This window comes from Dendrobates tinctorius, unplaced genomic scaffold, assembly GCF_039654945.1.
Source record: "Dendrobates tinctorius isolate UK_male_01 unplaced genomic scaffold, ASM3965494v1 ptg000170l, whole genome shotgun sequence".
NCBI classification, from domain to species: domain Eukaryota; kingdom Metazoa; phylum Chordata; class Amphibia; order Anura; family Dendrobatidae; genus Dendrobates; species Dendrobates tinctorius.
The window spans coordinates 4,704,652-4,724,266 of NW_027361837.1; positions in this window are offsets into that span (position 1 = coordinate 4,704,652).

A 19,615-nucleotide genomic window follows, 5' to 3' on the forward strand; every position below is an offset into this window, starting at 1 on the left:
TGATATTTTGGGCCCTATTGAATAATGAATGTTTTGAATTTTCTCCAAAAGTAAAGTAGTTGCAAACTCATCCTTTTAGAAACTTGTTTGGGCTGTTGAGAGGAGTAAAAAACCATCAAAAATTTCAATCCTGCATGATTCTACCAAGAAATGTGATTCTTCATTCAAAACGCTGGTTTTTGCTATTGGGCTCTATTGAATAATGAATGTTTTGAATTTTCTCCAAAAGTAAAGTAGTTGCAAACTCATCCTTTTAGAGACTTGTTTGGGCTCATGAGAGGAGTAGAAAAACATCAAAAATTTCAGTCCTGCACGATTCTACCAAGAAATGTGTGTTCATTCAAACTGCTGGTTTTTGATATTTTGGGCCCTATTGAATAATGAATGTTTTGAATTTTCTCCAAAAGTAAAGTAGTTGCAAACTCATCCTTTTAGAAACTTGTTTGGGCTGTTGAGAGGAGTAAAAAACCATCAAAAATTTCAATCCTGCATGATTCTACCAAGAAATGTGTTTCTTCATTCAAAACCTGATTTTTGCGATTAGGCTCTATTGAATAATGAATGTTTTGAATTTTCTCCAAAAGTAAAGTAGTTGCAAACTCATCCTTTTAGAAACTTGTTTGGGCTGTTGAGAGGAGTAATAAAACCATCAAAAATTTCAATCCTGCATGATTCTACCAATAAATGTGATTCTTCATTCAAAAAGCTGGTTTTTGCTATTGGGCTCTATTGAATAATGAATGTTTTGAATTTTCTCCAAAAGTAAAGTAGTTGCAAACTCATCCTTTTAGAGACTTGTTTGGGCTCATGAGAGGAGTAGAAAAACATCAAAAATTTCAGTCCTGCACGATTCTACCAAGAAATGTGTGTTCATTCAAACCGCTGTTTTTTGATATTTTGGGCCCTATTGAATAATGAATGTTTTGAATTTTCTCCAAAAGTAAAGTAGTTGCAAACTCATCCTTTTAGAAACTTGTTTGGGCTGTTGAGAGGAGTAAAAAACCATCAAAAATTTCAATCCTGCATGATTCTACCAAGAAATGTGATTCTTCATTCAAAACCTGATTTTTGCTATTGGGCTCTATTGAACAATGAATGTTTTGAATTTTCTCCAAAAGTAAAGTAGTTGCAAACTCATGCTTTTAGAGACTTGTTTGGGCTCATGAGAGGAGTAGAAAAACATCAAAAATTTCAGTCCTGCATGATTCTACCAAGAAATGTGTGTTCATTGAAACCGCTGGTTTTTGATATTTTGGGCCCTATTGAATAATGAATGTTTTGAATTTTCTCCAAAACTAAAGTAGTTGCAAACTCATCCTTTTAGAAACTTGTTTGGGCTGTTGAGAGTAGTAAAAAACCATCAGAAATTTCAATCCTGCATGATTCTACCAAGAAATGTGATTCTTCATTCAAAACGCTGGTTTTTGCTATTGGGCTCTATTGAATAATGAATGTTTTGAATTTTCTCCAAAAGTAAAGTAGTTGCAAACTCATGCTTTTAGAGACTTGTTTGGGCTCATGAGAGGAGTAGAAAAACATCAAAAATTTCAGTCCTGCATGATTCTACCAAGAAATGTGTGTTCATTGAAACCGCTGGTTTTTGATAGTTTGGGCCCTATTGAATAATGAATGTTTTGAATTTTCTCCAAAAGTAAAGTAGTTGCAAACTCATCCTTTTAGAAACTTGTTTGGGCTGTTGAGAGGAGTAAAAAACCATCAAAAATTTCAATCCTGCATGATTCTACCAAGAAATGTGATTCTTCATTCAAAACGCTGGTTTTTGCTATTGGGCTCTATTGAATAATGAATGTTTTGAATTTTCTCCAAAAGTAAAGTAGTTGCAAACTCATCCTTTTAGAGACTTGTTTGGGCTCATGAGAGGAGTAGAAAAACATCAAAAATTTCAGTCCTGCACGATTCTACCAAGAAATGTGTGTTCATTCAAACCGCTGGTTTTTGATATTTTGGGCCCTATTGAATAATGAATGTTTTGTATTTTCTCCAAAAGTAAAGTAGTTGCAAACTCATCCTTTTAGAAACTTGTTTGGGCTGTTGAGAGGAGTAAAAAACCATCAAAAATTTCAATCCTGCATGATTCTACCAAGAAATGTGATTCTTCTTTCAAAACCTGATTTTTGCTATTGGGCTCTATTGAATAATGAATGTTTTGAATTTTCTCCAAAAGTAAAGTAGTTGCAAACTCATGCTTTTAGAGACTTGTTTGGGCTCATGAGAGGAGTAGAAAAACATCAAAAATTTCAGTCCTGCACGATTCTACCAAGAAATGTGTGTTCATTCAAACCGCTGTTTTTTGATATTTTGGGCCCTATTGAATAATGAATGTTTTGAATTTTCTCCAAAAATAAAGTAGTTGCAAACTCATCCTTTTAGAAACTTGTTTGGGCTGTTGAGAGGAGTAAAAAACCATCAAAAATTTCAATCCTGCATGATTCTACCAAGAAATGTGATTCTTCATTCAAAACGTTGGTTTTTGCTATTGGGCTCTATTGAATAATGAATGTTTTGAATTTTCTCCAAAAGTAAAGTAGTTGCAAACTCATGCTTTTAGAGACTTGTTTGGGCTCATGAGAGGAGTAGAAAAACATCAAAAATTTCAGTCCTGCATGATTCTACCAAGAAATGTGTGTTCATTGAAACCGCTGGTTTTTGATCGTTTGGGCCCTATTGAATAATGAATGTTTTGAATTTTCTCCAAAAGTAAAGTAGTTGCAAACTCATCCTTTTAGAAACTTGTTTGGGCTGTTGAGAGGAGTAAAAAACCATCAAAAATTTCAATCCTGCATGATTCTACCAAGAAATGTGATTCTTCATTCAAAACGCTGGTTTTTGCTATTGGGCTCTATTGAATAATGAATGTTTTGAATTTTCTCCAAAAGTAAAGTAGTTGCAAACTCATCCTTTTAGAAACTTGTTTGGGCTGTTGAGAGGAGTAAAAAACCATCAAAAATTTCAATCCTGCATGATTCTACCAAGAAATGTGATTCTTCATTCAAAACGCTGGTTTTTGCTATTGGGCTCTATTGAATAATGAATGTTTTGAATTTTCTCCAAAAGTAAAGTAGTTGCAAACTCATGCTTTTAGAGACTTGTTTGGGCTCATGAGAGGAGTAGAAAAACATCAAAAATTTCAGTCCTGCATGATTCTACCAAGAAATGTGTGTTCATTGAAACCGCTGGTTTTTGATAGTTTGGGCCCTATTGAATAATGAATGTTTTGAATTTTCTCCAAAAGTAAAGTAGTTGCAAACTCATCCTTTTAGAAACTTGTTTGGGCTGTTGAGAGGAGTAAAAAACCATCAAAAATTTCAATCCTGCATGATTCTACCAAGAAATGTGATTCTTCATTCAAAACGCTGGTTTTTGCTATTGGGCTCTATTGAATAATGAATGTTTTGAATTTTCTCCAAAAGTAAAGTAGTTGCAAACTCATGCTTTTAGAGACTTGTTTGGGCTCATGAGATGAGTAGAAAAACATCAAAAATTTCAGTCCTGCATGATTCTACCAAGACATGTGTGTTCATTGAAACGGCTGGTTTTTGATAGTTTGGGCCCTATTGAATAATGAATGTTTTGAATTTTCTCCAAAAGTAAAGTAGTTGCAAACTCATCCTTTTAGAAACTTGTTTGGGCTGTTGAGAGGAGTAAAAAACCATCAAAAATTTCAATCCTGCATGATTCTACCAAGAAATGTGATTCTTCATTCAAAACGCTGGTTTTTGCTATTGGGCTCTATTGAATAATGAATGTTTTGAATTTTCTCCAAAATTAAAGTAGTTGCAAACTCATGCTTTTAGAGACTTGTTTGGGCTCATGAGAGGAGTAGAAAAACATCAAAAATTTCAGTCCTGCATGATTCTACCAAGAAATGTGTGTTCATTCAAACCGTTGGTTTTTGATAGTTTGGGCCCTATTGAATAATGAATGTTTTGAATTTTCTCCAAAAGTAAAGTAGTTGCAAACTCATGCTTTTAGAGACTTGTTTGGGCTCATGAGAGGAGTAGAAAAACATCAAAAATTTCAGTCCTCCATGATTCTACCAAGAAATGTGTGTTCATTGAAACCGCTGGTTTTTGATAGTTTGGGCCCTATTGAATAATGAATGTTTTGAATTTTCTCCAAAAGTAAAGTAGTTGCAAACTCATCCTTTTAGAAACTTGTTTGGGCTGTTGAGAGGAGTAAAAAACCATCAAAAATTTCAATCCTGCATGATTCTACCAAGAAATGTGATTCTTCATTCAAAACGCTGGTTTTTGCTATTTGGCTCTATTGAATAATGAATGTTTTGAATTTTCTCCAAAAGTAAAGTAGTTGCAAACTCATCCTTTTAGAGACTTGTTTGGGCTCATGAGAGGAGTAGAAAAACATCAAAAATTTCAGTCCTGCACGATTCTACCAAGAAATGTGTGTTCATTCAAACCGCTGGTTTTTGATATTTTGGGCCCTATTGAATAATGAATGTTTTGTATTTTCTCCAAAAGTAAAGTAGTTGCAAACTCATCCTTTTAGAAACTTGTTTGGGCTGTTGAGAGGAGTAAAAAACCATCAAAAATTTCAATCCTGCATGATTCTACCAAGAAATGTGATTCTTCTTTCAAAACCTGATTTTTGCTATTGGGCTCTATTGAATAATGAATGTTTTGAATTTTCTCCAAAAGTAAAGTAGTTGCAAACTCATGCTTTTAGAGACTTGTTTGGGCTCATGAGAGGAGTAGAAAAACATCAAAAATTTCAGTCCTGCACGATTCTACCAAGAAATGTGTGTTCATTCAAACCGCTGTTTTTTGATATTTTGGGCCCTATTGAATAATGAATGTTTTGAATTTTCTCCAAAAGTAAAGTAGTTGCAAACTCATCCTTTTAGAAACTTGTTTGGGCTGTTGAGAGGAGTAAAAAACCATCAAAAATTTCAATCCTGCATGATTCTACCAAGAAATGTGATTCTTCATTCAAAACGTTGGTTTTTGCTATTGGGCTCTATTGAATAATGAATGTTTTGAATTTTCTCCAAAAGTAAAGTAGTTGCAAACTCATGCTTTTAGAGACTTGTTTGGGCTCATGAGAGGAGTAGAAAAACATCAAAAATTTCAGTCCTGCATGATTCTACCAAGAAATGTGTGTTCATTCAAACCGCTGGTTTTTGATAGTTTGGGCCCTATTGAATAATGAATGTTTTGAATTTTCTCCAAAAGTAAAGTAGTTGCAAACTCATGCTTTTAGAGACTTGTTTGGGCTCATGAGAGGAGTAGAAAAACATCAAAAATTTCAGTCCTCCATGATTCTACCAAGAAATGTGTGTTCATTGAAACCGCTGGTTTTTGATAGTTTGGGCCCTATTGAATAATGAATGTTTTGAATTTTCTCCAAAAGTAAAGTAGTTGCAAACTCATCCTTTTAGAAACTTGTTTGGGCTTTTGAGAGGAGTAAAAAACCATCAAAAATTTCAATCCTGCATGATTCTACCAAGAAATGTGATTCTTCATTCAAAACGCTGGTTTTTGCTATTTGGCTCTATTGAATAATGAATGTTTTGAATTTTCTCCAAAAGTAAAGTAGTTGCAAACTCATCCTTTTAGAGACTTGTTTGGGCTCATGAGAGGAGTAGAAAAACATCAAAAATTTCAGTCCTGCACGATTCTACCAAGAAATGTGTGTTCATTCAAACCGCTGGTTTTTGATATTTTGGGCCCTATTGAATAATGAATGTTTTGTATTTTCTCCAAAAGTAAAGTAGTTGCAAACTCATCCTTTTAGAAACTTGTTTGGGCTGTTGAGAGGAGTAAAAAACCATCAAAAATTTCAATCCTGCATGATTCTACCAAGAAATGTGATTCTTCTTTCAAAACCTGATTTTTGCTATTGGGCTCTATTGAATAATGAATGTTTTGAATTTTCTCCAAAAGTAAAGTAGTTGCAAACTCATGCTTTTAGAGACTTGTTTGGGCTCATGAGAGGAGTAGAAAAACATCAAAAATTTCAGTCCTGCACGATTCTACCAAGAAATGTGTGTTCATTCAAACCGCTGTTTTTTGATATTTTGGGCCCTATTGAATAATGAATGTTTTGAATTTTCTCCAAAAGTAAAGTAGTTGCAAACTCATCCTTTTAGAAACTTGTTTGGGCTGTTGAGAGGAGTAAAAAACCATCAAAAATTTCAATCCTGCATGATTCTACCAAGAAATGTGATTCTTCATTCAAAACGTTGGTTTTTGCTATTGGGCTCTATTGAATAATGAATGTTTTGAATTTTCTCCAAAAGTAAAGTAGTTGCAAACTCATGCTTTTAGAGACTTGTTTGGGCTCATGAGAGGAGTAGAAAAACATCAAAAATTTCAGTCCTGCATGATTCTACCAAGAAATGTGTGTTCATTGAAACCGCTGGTTTTTGATCGTTTGGGCCCTATTGAATAATGAATGTTTTGAATTTTCTCCAAAAGTAAAGTAGTTGCAAACTCATCCTTTTAGAAACTTGTTTGGGCTGTTGAGAGGAGTAAAAAACCATCAAAAATTTCAATCCTGCATGATTCTACCAAGAAATGTGATTCTTCATTCAAAACGCTGGTTTTTGCTATTGGGCTCTATTGAATAATGAATGTTTTGAATTTTCTCCAAAAGTAAAGTAGTTGCAAACTCATCCTTTTTGAAACTTGTTTGGGCTGTTGAGAGGAGTAAAAAACCATCAAAAATTTCAATCCTGCATGATTCTACCAAGAAATGTGATTCTTCATTCAAAACGCTGGTTTTTGCTATTGGGCTCTATTGAATAATGAATGTTTTGAATTTTCTCCAAAAGTAAAGTAGTTGCAAACTCATGCTTTTAGAGACTTGTTTGGGCTCATGAGAGGAGTAGAAAAACATCAAAAATTTCAGTCCTGCATGATTCTACCAAGAAATGTGTGTTCATTGAAACCGCTGGTTTTTGATAGTTTGGGCCCTATTGAATAATGAATGTTTTGAATTTTCTCCAAAAGTAAAGTAGTTGCAAACTCATCCTTTTAGAAACTTGTTTGGGCTGTTGAGAGGAGTAAAAAACCATCAAAAATTTCAATCCTGCATGATTCTACCAAGAAATGTGATTCTTCATTCAAAACGCTGGTTTTTGCTATTTGGCTCTATTGAATAATGAATGTTTTGAATTTTCTCCAAAAGTAAAGTAGTTGCAAACTCATCCTTTTAGAGACTTGTTTGGGCTCATGAGAGGAGTAGAAAAACATCAAAAATTTCAGTCCTGCACGATTCTACCAAGAAATGTGTGTTCATTCAAACCGCTGGTTTTTGATATTTTGGGCCCTATTGAATAATGAATGTTTTGTATTTTCTCCAAAAGTAAAGTAGTTGCAAACTCATCCTTTTAGAAACTTGTTTGGGCTGTTGAGAGGAGTAAAAAACCATCAAAAATTTCAATCCTGCATGATTCTACCAAGAAATGTGATTCTTCTTTCAAAACCTGATTTTTGCTATTGGGCTCTATTGAATAATGAATGTTTTGAATTTTCTCCAAAAGTAAAGTAGTTGCAAACTCATGCTTTTAGAGACTTGTTTGGGCTCATGAGAGGAGTAGAAAAACATCAAAAATTTCAGTCCTGCACGATTCTACCAAGAAATGTGTGTTCATTCAAACCGCTGTTTTTTGATATTTTGGGCCCTATTGAATAATGAATGTTTTGAATTTTCTCCAAAAGTAAAGTAGTTGCAAACTCATCCTTTTAGAAACTTGTTTGGGCTGTTGAGAGGAGTAAAAAACCATCAAAAATTTCAATCCTGCATGATTCTACCAAGAAATGTGATTCTTCATTCAAAACGTTGGTTTTTGCTATTGGGCTCTATTGAATAATGAATGTTTTGAATTTTCTCCAAAAGTAAAGTAGTTGCAAACTCATGCTTTTAGAGACTTGTTTGGGCTCATGAGAGGAGTAGAAAAACATCAAAAATTTCAGTCCTGCATGATTCTACCAAGAAATGTGTGTTCATTCATACCGCTGGTTTTTGATAGTTTGGGCCCTATTGAATAATGAATGTTTTGAATTTTCTCCAAAAGTAAAGTAGTTGCAAACTCATGCTTTTAGAAACTTGTTTGGGCTGTTGAGAGGAGTAAAAAACCATCAAAAATTTCAATCCTGCATGATTCTACCAAGAAATGTGATTCTTCATTCAAAACGCTGGTTTTTGCTATTTGGCTCTATTGAATAATGAATGTTTTGAATTTTCTCCAAAAGTAAAGTAGTTGCAAACTCATCCTTTTAGAGACTTGTTTGGGCTCATGAGAGGAGTAGAAAAACATCAAAAATTTCAGTCCTGCACGATTCTACCAAGAAATGTGTGTTCATTCAAACCGCTGGTTTTTGATATTTTGGGCCCTATTGAATAATGAATGTTTTGTATTTTCTCCAAAAGTAAAGTAGTTGCAAACTCATCCTTTTAGAAACTTGTTTGGGCTGTTGAGAGGAGTAAAAAACCATCAAAAATTTCAATCCTGCATGATTCTACCAAGAAATGTGATTCTTCTTTCAAAACCTGATTTTTGCTATTGGGCTCTATTGAATAATGAATGTTTTGAATTTTCTCCAAAAGTAAAGTAGTTGCAAACTCATGCTTTTAGAGACTTGTTTGGGCTCATGAGAGGAGTAGAAAAACATCAAAAATTTCAGTCCTGCACGATTCTACCAAGAAATGTGTGTTCATTCAAACCGCTGTTTTTTGATATTTTGGGCCCTATTGAATAATGAATGTTTTGAATTTTCTCCAAAAGTAAAGTAGTTGCAAACTCATCCTTTTAGAAACTTGTTTGGGCTGTTGAGAGGAGTAAAAAACCATCAAAAATTTCAATCCTGCATGATTCTACCAAGAAATGTGATTCTTCATTCAAAACGTTGGTTTTTGCTATTGGGCTCTATTGAATAATGAATGTTTTGAATTTTCTCCAAAAGTAAAGTAGTTGCAAACTCATGCTTTTAGAGACTTGTTTGGGCTCATGAGAGGAGTAGAAAAACATCAAAAATTTCAGTCCTGCATGATTCTACCAAGAAATGTGTGTTCATTGAAACCGCTGGTTTTTGATCGTTTGGGCCCTATTGAATAATGAATGTTTTGAATTTTCTCCAAAAGTAAAGTAGTTGCAAACTCATCCTTTTAGAAACTTGTTTGGGCTGTTGAGAGGAGTAAAAAACCATCAAAAATTTCAATCCTGCATGATTCTACCAAGAAATGTGATTCTTCATTCAAAACGCTGGTTTTTGCTATTGGGCTCTATTGAATAATGAATGTTTTGAATTTTCTCCAAAAGTAAAGTAGTTGCAAACTCATCCTTTTTGAAACTTGTTTGGGCTGTTGAGAGGAGTAAAAAACCATCAAAAATTTCAATCCTGCATGATTCTACCAAGAAATGTGATTCTTCATTCAAAACGCTGGTTTTTGCTATTGGGCTCTATTGAATAATGAATGTTTTGAATTTTCTCCAAAAGTAAAGTAGTTGCAAACTCATGCTTTTAGAGACTTGTTTGGGCTCATGAGAGGAGTAGAAAAACATCAAAAATTTCAGTCCTGCATGATTCTACCAAGAAATGTGTGTTCATTGAAACCGCTGGTTTTTGATAGTTTGGGCCCTATTGAATAATGAATGTTTTGAATTTTCTCCAAAAGTAAAGTAGTTGCAAACTCATCCTTTTAGAAACTTGTTTGGGCTGTTGAGAGGAGTAAAAAACCATCAAAAATTTCAATCCTGCATGATTCTACCAAGAAATGTGATTCTTCATTCAAAACGCTGGTTTTTGCTATTGGGCTCTATTGAATAATGAATGTTTTGAATTTTCTCCAAAAGTAAAGTAGTTGCAAACTCATGCTTTTAGAGACTTGTTTGGGCTCATGAGATGAGTAGAAAAACATCAAAAATTTCAGTCCTGCATGATTCTACCAAGAAATGTGTGTTCATTCAAACCGCTGGTTTTTGATATTTTGGGCCCTATTGAATAATGAATGTTTTGTATTTTCTCCAAAAGTAAAGTAGTTGCAAACTCATCCTTTTAGAAACTTGTTTGGGCTGTTGAGAGGAGTAAAAAACCATCAAAAATTTCAATCCTGCATGATTCTACCAAGAAATGTGATTCTTCTTTCAAAACCTGATTTTTGCTATTGGGCTCTATTGAATAATGAATGTTTTGAATTTTCTCCAAAAGTAAAGTAGTTGCAAACTCATGCTTTTAGAGACTTGTTTGGGCTCATGAGAGGAGTAGAAAAACATCAAAAATTTCAGTCCTGCACGATTCTACCAAGAAATGTGTGTTCATTCAAACCGCTGTTTTTTGATATTTTGGGCCCTATTGAATAATGAATGTTTTGAATTTTCTCCAAAAGTAAAGTAGTTGCAAACTCATCCTTTTAGAAACTTGTTTGGGCTGTTGAGAGGAGTAAAAAACCATCAAAAATTTCAATCCTGCATGATTCTACCAAGAAATGTGATTCTTCATTCAAAACGTTGGTTTTTGCTATTGGGCTCTATTGAATAATGAATGTTTTGAATTTTCTCCAAAAGTAAAGTAGTTGCAAACTCATGCTTTTAGAGACTTGTTTGGGCTCATGAGAGGAGTAGAAAAACATCAAAAATTTCAGTCCTGCATGATTCTACCAAGAAATGTGTGTTCATTGAAACCGCTGGTTTTTGATCGTTTGGGCCCTATTGAATAATGAATGTTTTGAATTTTCTCCAAAAGTAAAGTAGTTGCAAACTCATCCTTTTAGAAACTTGTTTGGGCTGTTGAGAGGAGTAAAAAACCATCAAAAATTTCAATCCTGCATGATTCTACCAAGAAATGTGATTCTTCATTCAAAACGCTGGTTTTTGCTATTGGGCTCTATTGAATAATGAATGTTTTGAATTTTCTCCAAAAGTAAAGTAGTTGCAAACTCATCCTTTTAGAAACTTGTTTGGGCTGTTGAGAGGAGTAAAAAACCATCAAAAATTTCAATCCTGCATGATTCTACCAAGAAATGTGATTCTTCATTCAAAACGCTGGTTTTTGCTATTGGGCTCTATTGAATAATGAATGTTTTGAATTTTCTCCAAAAGTAAAGTAGTTGCAAACTCATGCTTTTAGAGACTTGTTTGGGCTCATGAGAGGAGTAGAAAAACATCAAAAATTTCAGTCCTGCATGATTCTACCAAGAAATGTGTGTTCATTGAAACCGCTGGTTTTTGATAGTTTGGGCCCTATTGAATAATGAATGTTTTGAATTTTCTCCAAAAGTAAAGTAGTTGCAAACTCATCCTTTTAGAAACTTGTTTGGGCTGTTGAGAGGAGTAAAAAACCATCAAAAATTTCAATCCTGCATGATTCTACCAAGAAATGTGATTCTTCATTCAAAACGCTGGTTTTTGCTATTGGGCTCTATTGAATAATGAATGTTTTGAATTTTCTCCAAAAGTAAAGTAGTTGCAAACTCATGCTTTTAGAGACTTGTTTGGGCTCATGAGATGAGTAGAAAAACATCAAAAATTTCAGTCCTGCATGATTCTACCAAGACATGTGTGTTCATTGAAACGGCTGGTTTTTGATAGTTTGGGCCCTATTGAATAATGAATGTTTTGAATTTTCTCCAAAAGTAAAGTAGTTGCAAACTCATCCTTTTAGAAACTTGTTTGGGCTGTTGAGAGGAGTAAAAAACCATCAAAAATTTCAATCCTGCATGATTCTACCAAGAAATGTGATTCTTCATTCAAAACGCTGGTTTTTGCTATTGGGCTCTATTGAATAATGAATGTTTTGAATTTTCTCCAAAATTAAAGTAGTTGCAAACTCATGCTTTTAGAGACTTGTTTGGGCTCATGAGAGGAGTAGAAAAACATCAAAAATTTCAGTCCTGCATGATTCTACCAAGAAATGTGTGTTCATTCAAACCGCTGGTTTTTGATAGTTTGGGCCCTATTGAATAATGAATGTTTTGAATTTTCTCCAAAAGTAAAGTAGTTGCAAACTCATGCTTTTAGAGACTTGTTTGGGCTCATGAGAGGAGTAGAAAAACATCAAAAATTTCAGTCCTGCATGATTCTACCAAGAAATGTGTGTTCATTGAAACCGCTGGTTTTTGATAGTTTGGGCCCTATTGAATAATGAATGTTTTGAATTTTCTCCAAAAGTAAAGTAGTTGCAAACTCATCCTTTTAGAAACTTGTTTGGGCTGTTGAGAGGAGTAAAAAACCATCAAAAATTTCAATCCTGCATGATTCTACCAAGAAATGTGATTCTTCATTCAAAACGCTGGTTTTTGCTATTTGGCTCTATTGAATAATGAATGTTTTGAATTTTCTCCAAAAGTAAAGTAGTTGCAAACTCATCCTTTTAGAGTCTTGTTTGGGCTCATGAGAGGAGTAGAAAAACATCAAAAATTTCAGTCCTGCACGATTCTACCAAGAAATGTGTGTTCATTCAAACCGCTGGTTTTTGATATTTTGGGCCCTATTGAATAATGAATGTTTTGTATTTTCTCCAAAAGTAAAGTAGTTGCAAACTCATCCTTTTAGAAACTTGTTTGGGCTGTTGAGAGGAGTAAAAAACCATCAAAAATTTCAATCCTGCATGATTCTACCAAGAAATGTGATTCTTCTTTCAAAACCTGATTTTTGCTATTGGGCTCTATTGAATAATGAATGTTTTGAATTTTCTCCAAAAGTAAAGTAGTTGCAAACTCATGCTTTTAGAGACTTGTTTGGGCTCATGAGAGGAGTAGAAAAACATCAAAAATTTCAGTCCTGCACGATTCTACCAAGAAATGTGTGTTCATTCAAACCGCTGTTTTTTGATATTTTGGGCCCTATTGAATAATGAATGTTTTGAATTTTCTCCAAAAGTAAAGTAGTTGCAAACTCATCCTTTTAGAAACTTGTTTGGGCTGTTGAGAGGAGTAAAAAACCATCAAAAATTTCAATCCTGCATGATTCTACCAAGAAATGTGATTCTTCATTCAAAACGTTGGTTTTTGCTATTGGGCTCTATTGAATAATGAATGTTTTGAATTTTCTCCAAAAGTAAAGTAGTTGCAAACTCATGCTTTTAGAGACTTGTTTGGGCTCATGAGAGGAGTAGAAAAACATCAAAAATTTCAGTCCTGCATGATTCTACCAAGAAATGTGTGTTCATTGAAACCGCTGGTTTTTGATCGTTTGGGCCCTATTGAATAATGAATGTTTTGAATTTTCTCCAAAAGTAAAGTAGTTGCAAACTCATCCTTTTAGAAACTTGTTTGGGCTGTTGAGAGGAGTAAAAAACCATCAAAAATTTCAATCCTGCATGATTCTACCAAGAAATGTGATTCTTCATTCAAAACGCTGGTTTTTGCTATTGGGCTCTATTGAATAATGAATGTTTTGAATTTTCTCCAAAAGTAAAGTAGTTGCAAACTCATCCTTTTTGAAACTTGTTTGGGCTGTTGAGAGGAGTAAAAAACCATCAAAAATTTCAATCCTGCATGATTCTACCAAGAAATGTGATTCTTCATTCAAAACGCTGGTTTTTGCTATTGGGCTCTATTGAATAATGAATGTTTTGAATTTTCTCCAAAAGTAAAGTAGTTGCAAACTCATGCTTTTAGAGACTTGTTTGGGCTCATGAGAGGAGTAGAAAAACATCAAAAATTTCAGTCCTGCATGATTCTACCAAGAAATGTGTGTTCATTGAAACCGCTGGTTTTTGATAGTTTGGGCCCTATTGAATAATGAATGTTTTGAATTTTCTCCAAAAGTAAAGTAGTTGCAAACTCATCCTTTTAGAAACTTGTTTGGGCTGTTGAGAGGAGTAAAAAACCATCAAAAATTTCAATCCTGCATGATTCTACCAAGAAATGTGATTCTTCATTCAAAACGCTGGTTTTTGCTATTGGGCTCTATTGAATAATGAATGTTTTGAATTTTCTCCAAAAGTAAAGTAGTTGCAAACTCATGCTTTTAGAGACTTGTTTGGGCTCATGAGATGAGTAGAAAAACATCAAAAATTTCAGTCCTGCATGATTCTACCAAGAAATGTGTGTTCATTCAAACCGCTGTTTTTTGATATTTTGGGCCCTATTGAATAATGAATGTTTTGAATTTTCTCCAAAAGTAAAGTAGTTGCAAACTCATCCTTTTAGAAACTTGTTTGGGCTGTTGAGAGGAGTAAAAAACCATCAAAAATTTCAATCCTGCATGATTCTACCAAGAAATGTGATTCTTCATTCAAAACGTTGGTTTTTGCTATTGGGCTCTATTGAATAATGAATGTTTTGAATTTTCTCCAAAAGTAAAGTAGTTGCAAACTCATGCTTTTAGAGACTTGTTTGGGCTCATGAGAGGAGTAGAAAAACATCAAAAATTTCAGTCCTGCATGATTCTACCAAGAAATGTGTGTTCATTCAAACCGCTGGTTTTTGATAGTTTGGGCCCTATTGAATAATGAATGTTTTGAATTTTCTCCAAAAGTAAAGTAGTTGCAAACTCATGCTTTTAGAAACTTGTTTGGGCTGTTGAGAGGAGTAAAAAACCATCAAAAATTTCAATCCTGCATGATTCTACCAAGAAATGTGATTCTTCATTCAAAACGCTGGTTTTTGCTATTTGGCTCTATTGAATAATGAATGTTTTGAATTTTCTCCAAAAGTAAAGTAGTTGCAAACTCATCCTTTTAGAGACTTGTTTGGGCTCATGAGAGGAGTAGAAAAACATCAAAAATTTCAGTCCTGCACGATTCTACCAAGAAATGTGTGTTCATTCAAACCGCTGGTTTTTGATATTTTGGGCCCTATTGAATAATGAATGTTTTGTATTTTCTCCAAAAGTAAAGTAGTTGCAAACTCATCCTTTTAGAAACTTGTTTGGGCTGTTGAGAGGAGTAAAAAACCATCAAAAATTTCAATCCTGCATGATTCTACCAAGAAATGTGATTCTTCTTTCAAAACCTGATTTTTGCTATTGGGCTCTATTGAATAATGAATGTTTTGAATTTTCTCCAAAAGTAAAGTAGTTGCAAACTCATGCTTTTAGAGACTTGTTTGGGCTCATGAGAGGAGTAGAAAAACATCAAAAATTTCAGTCCTGCACGATTCTACCAAGAAATGTGTGTTCATTCAAACCGCTGTTTTTTGATATTTTGGGCCCTATTGAATAATGAATGTTTTGAATTTTCTCCAAAAGTAAAGTAGTTGCAAACTCATCCTTTTAGAAACTTGTTTGGGCTGTTGAGAGGAGTAAAAAACCATCAAAAATTTCAATCCTGCATGATTCTACCAAGAAATGTGATTCTTCATTCAAAACGTTGGTTTTTGCTATTGGGCTCTATTGAATAATGAATGTTTTGAATTTTCTCCAAAAGTAAAGTAGTTGCAAACTCATGCTTTTAGAGACTTGTTTGGGCTCATGAGAGGAGTAGAAAAACATCAAAAATTTCAGTCCTGCATGATTCTACCAAGAAATGTGTGTTCATTGAAACCGCTGGTTTTTGATCGTTTGGGCCCTATTGAATAATGAATGTTTTGAATTTTCTCCAAAAGTAAAGTAGTTGCAAACTCATCCTTTTAGAAACTTGTTTGGGCTGTTGAGAGGAGTAAAAAACCATCAAAAATTTCAATCCTGCATGATTCTACCAAGAAATGTGATTCTTCATTCAAAACGCTGGTTTTTGCTATTGGGCTCTATTGAATAATGAATGTTTTGAATTTTCTCCAAAAGTAAAGTAGTTGCAAACTCATCCTTTTTGAAACTTGTTTGGGCTGTTGAGAGGAGTAAAAAACCATCAAAAATTTCAATCCTGCATGATTCTACCAAGAAATGTGATTCTTCATTCAAAACGCTGGTTTTTGCTATTGGGCTCTATTGAATAATGAATGTTTTGAATTTTCTCCAAAAGTAAAGTAGTTGCAAACTCATGCTTTTAGAGACTTGTTTGGGCTCATGAGAGGAGTAGAAAAACATCAAAAATTTCAGTCCTGCATGATTCTACCAAGAAATGTGTGTTCATTGAAACCGCTGGTTTTTGATAGTTTGGGCCCTATTGAATAATGAATGTTTTGAATTTTCTCCAAAAGTAAAGTAGTTGCAAACTCATCCTTTTAGAAACTTGTTTGGGCTGTTGAGAGGAGTAAAAAACCATCAAAAATTTCAATCCTGCATGATTCTACCAAGAAATGTGATTCTTCATTCAAAACGCTGGTTTTTGCTATTGGGCTCTATTGAATAATGAATGTTTTGAATTTTCTCCAAAAGTAAAGTAGTTGCAAACTCATGCTTTTAGAGACTTGTTTGGGCTCATGAGATGAGTAGAAAAACATCAAAAATTTCAGTCCTGCATGATTCTACCAAGAAATGTGTGTTCATTCAAACCGCTGGTTTTTGATATTTTGGGCCCTATTGAATAATGAATGTTTTGTATTTTCTCCAAAAGTAAAGTAGTTGCAAACTCATCCTTTTAGAAACTTGTTTGGGCTGTTGAGAGGAGTAAAAAACCATCAAAAATTTCAATCCTGCATGATTCTACCAAGAAATGTGATTCTTCTTTCAAAACCTGATTTTTGCTATTGGGCTCTATTGAATAATGAATGTTTTGAATTTTCTCCAAAAGTAAAGTAGTTGCAAACTCATGCTTTTAGAGACTTGTTTGGGCTCATGAGAGGAGTAGAAAAACATCAAAAATTTCAGTCCTGCACGATTCTACCAAGAAATGTGTGTTCATTCAAACCGCTGTTTTTTGATATTTTGGGCCCTATTGAATAATGAATGTTTTGAATTTTCTCCAAAAGTAAAGTAGTTGCAAACTCATCCTTTTAGAAACTTGTTTGGGCTGTTGAGAGGAGTAAAAAACCATCAAAAATTTCAATCCTGCATGATTCTACCAAGAAATGTGATTCTTCATTCAAAACGTTGGTTTTTGCTATTGGGCTCTATTGAATAATGAATGTTTTGAATTTTCTCCAAAAGTAAAGTAGTTGCAAACTCATGCTTTTAGAGACTTGTTTGGGCTCATGAGAGGAGTAGAAAAACATCAAAAATTTCAGTCCTGCATGATTCTACCAAGAAATGTGTGTTCATTGAAACCGCTGGTTTTTGATCGTTTGGGCCCTATTGAATAATGAATGTTTTGAATTTTCTCCAAAAGTAAAGTAGTTGCAAACTCATCCTTTTAGAAACTTGTTTGGGCTGTTGAGAGGAGTAAAAAACCATCAAAAATTTCAATCCTGCATGATTCTACCAAGAAATGTGATTCTTCATTCAAAACGCTGGTTTTTGCTATTGGGCTCTATTGAATAATGAATGTTTTGAATTTTCTCCAAAAGTAAAGTAGTTGCAAACTCATCCTTTTAGAAACTTGTTTGGGCTGTTGAGAGGAGTAAAAAACCATCAAAAATTTCAATCCTGCATGATTCTACCAAGAAATGTGATTCTTCATTCAAAACGCTGGTTTTTGCTATTGGGCTCTATTGAATAATGAATGTTTTGAATTTTCTCCAAAAGTAAAGTAGTTGCAAACTCATGCTTTTAGAGACTTGTTTGGGCTCATGAGAGGAGTAGAAAAACATCAAAAATTTCAGTCCTGCATGATTCTACCAAGAAATGTGTGTTCATTGAAACCGCTGGTTTTTGATAGTTTGGGCCCTATTGAATAATGAATGTTTTGAATTTTCTCCAAAAGTAAAGTAGTTGCAAACTCATCCTTTTAGAAACTTGTTTGGGCTGTTGAGAGGAGTAAAAAACCATCAAAAATTTCAATCCTGCATGATTCTACCAAGAAATGTGATTCTTCATTCAAAACGCTGGTTTTTGCTATTGGGCTCTATTGAATAATGAATGTTTTGAATTTTCTCCAAAAGTAAAGTAGTTGCAAACTCATGCTTTTAGAGACTTGTTTGGGCTCATGAGATGAGTAGAAAAACATCAAAAATTTCAGTCCTGCATGATTCTACCAAGACATGTGTGTTCATTGAAACGGCTGGTTTTTGATAGTTTGGGCCCTATTGAATAATGAATGTTTTGAATTTTCTCCAAAAGTAAAGTAGTTGCAAACTCATCCTTTTAGAAACTTGTTTGGGCTGTTGAGAGGAGTAAAAAACCATCAAAAATTTCAATCCTGCATGATTCTACCAAGAAATGTGATTCTTCATTCAAAACGCTGGTTTTTGCTATTGGGCTCTATTGAATAATGAATGTTTTGAATTTTCTCCAAAATTAAAGTAGTTGCAAACTCATGCTTTTAGAGACTTGTTTGGGCTCATGAGAGGAGTAGAAAAACATCAAAAATTTCAGTCCTGCATGATTCTACCAAGAAATGTGTGTTCATTCAAACCGCTGGTTTTTGATAGTTTGGGCCCTATTGAATAATGAATGTTTTGAATTTTCTCCAAAAGTAAAGTAGTTGCAAACTCATGCTTTTAGAGACTTGTTTGGGCTCATGAGAGGAGTAGAAAAACATCAAAAATTTCAGTCCTGCATGATTCTACCAAGAAATGTGTGTTCATTGAAACCGCTGGTTTTTGATAGTTTGGGCCCTATTGAATAATGAATGTTTTGAATTTTCTCCAAAAGTAAAGTAGTTGCAAACTCATCCTTTTAGAAACTTGTTTGGGCTGTTGAGAGGAGTAAAAAACCATCAAAAATTTCAATCCTGCATGATTCTACCAAGAAATGTGATTCTTCATTCAAAACGCTGGTTTTTGCTATTTGGCTCTATTGAATAATGAATGTTTTGAATTTTCTCCAAAAGTAAAGTAGTTGCAAACTCATCCTTTTAGAGTCTTGTTTGGGCTCATGAGAGGAGTAGAAAAACATCAAAAATTTCAGTCCTGCACGATTCTACCAAGAAATGTGTGTTCATTCAAACCGCTGGTTTTTGATATTTTGGGCCCTATTGAATAATGAATGTTTTGTATTTTCTCCAAAAGTAAAGTAGTTGCAAACTCATCCTTTTAGAAACTTGTTTGGGCTGTTGAGAGGAGTAAAAAACCATCAAAAATTTCAATCCTGCATGATTCTACCAAGAAATGTGATTCTTCTTTCAAAACCTGATTTTTGCTATTGGGCTCTATTGAATAATGAATGTTTTGAATTTTCTCCAAAAGTAAAGTAGTTGCAAACTCATGCTTTTAGAGACTTGTTTGGGCTCATGAGAGGAGTAGAAAAACATCAAAAATTTCAGTCCTGCACGATTCTACCAAGAAATGTGTGTTCATTCAAACCGCTGTTTTTTGATATTTTGGGCCCTATTGAATAATGAATGTTTTGAATTTTCTCCAAAAGTAAAGTAGTTGCAAACTCATCCTTTTAGAAACTTGTTTGGGCTGTTGAGAGGAGTAAAAAACCATCAAAAATTTCAATCCTGCATGATTCTACCAAGAAATGTGATTCTTCATTCAAAACGTTGGTTTTTGCTATTGGGCTCTATTGAATAATGAATGTTTTGAATTTTCTCCAAAAGTAAAGTAGTTGCAAACTCATGCTTTTAGAGACTTGTTTGGGCTCATGAGAGGAGTAGAAAAACATCAAAAATTTCAGTCCTGCATGATTCTACCAAGAAATGTGTGTTCATTGAAACCGCTGGTTTTTGATCGTTTGGGCCCTATTGAATAATGAATGTTTTGAATTTTCTCC